The 1,316-nt window shown below is 30.9% G+C and overlaps 1 non-coding gene across 1 annotated transcript; it reads right to left on the bottom strand.

The window, feature by feature from the left end:
• Nucleotides 1-1,171: 1,171 nt before the first annotated feature.
• Nucleotides 1,172-1,244, bottom strand: Trnar-ucu. Its single transcript has one exon. It is a non-coding gene; the product is annotated as a tRNA-Arg (tRNA).
• Between the last annotated feature and the right edge of the window lie 72 nt (nucleotides 1,245-1,316).

Genomic DNA, 1,316 nt, shown 5'->3' on the forward strand with positions numbered 1-1,316 from the left:
CACTCATACCCGACTATTTTTAAAAGCTTGAAGCGCTTAATATCAAGAATGAATCGAAAAATAATTACGCATGTTGAGTAAATGAGGCGTTCCGATCCATTTTTGATATTTTAAATTGAGCGCCTCAAGCCTTTACAAAAGTCGAGTATGAGTGACTCATAGATAAAATTATTTTCTACTTTTAAGTACAATAAAAGCTTGGTCCTTAAAAAGTATTCTTTATTAAAATTTTTTTATGTAAAATAAAATGGTACGAAATTATTTTGGTAAGTTTTCAATAGTCAAGGAGCTATGGTCGTATAAACAATTGATTTGTTTTCAACAAATATCTCCCCTCTGAGCGATTAGCCAGTTGGAAAATTCAAAATAAGTCGAAATAAACTTCTTCTTCAGTGAGACATGAATTCCTATTATAACGTCGCTCATTTTCATCAGGTGTTCGCAAACCTGTTGTCCAAAAAGTAAGTTTCATGTTACAGATATTTCATCACTGTAACGAAGTCACATTTGTATCACTTTATACACTATTTTATAGATTTGGAATAAGGTTACAGTTATTTTCTACAATATCATAAGATGACATCTATACTCAATTTCTATAGGTCATTAAGGATACAGAAAGCATTCTTTAATTAAGTATACCTGCTATACATGTTTAGCATTTCACTCATCACAAATTCAAATGAAAAATGATCAGTCATTTCATTTGAAGTTATTTAAAGTGATTTCGAATTCTTCAAGTAATACAAGGAATTAATTAAACCATTCGAATGTAATAATTACATTCAATGAATTAAGGAAATATACAAGTGTCAAAGTCATGGTTAGGTTAGGTTATATTGGCTGTCCACGAGACCACACTTAGGCTATAGAGCCCAATTTCATTGATCAACTCCTCAATTTCAGAGGAGTTATGAATCCTTATAAATATTACTCCTGTGTTTATTGTGATCAAAGGACTTTGAACTATCTTTTACTGCAAAAAAAAATGAACATTCACCTTACTTGCTTATAGAGCTGGACTACCTTAAAAAAAACTAAACCACGAAACTAATGTCGATGTTTCAATATAGGCTTTAAATTTAAAAAGTGTGTCTTACTAGAGAAAATTTTATCATAGAAATTTGAAAATATATAAATTTTGCTTGGTTTGATAAAAAACATAATCACTCATCCCTGGCGGGGATCGAACCCACGACCTTTGGATTAGAAGTCCAACGCGCTATCCTCTGCGCCACAGGGACTGTTATTATATTAATAAAGAGGTTTTTAAAAGACCATTGCACATAATTAAGAGAAACAATACATTTAATTTC

Source organism: Chrysoperla carnea, chromosome X, assembly GCF_905475395.1.
Source record: "Chrysoperla carnea chromosome X, inChrCarn1.1, whole genome shotgun sequence".
In the NCBI taxonomy this organism is placed as follows: Eukaryota; Metazoa; Arthropoda; class Insecta; order Neuroptera; family Chrysopidae; genus Chrysoperla; species Chrysoperla carnea.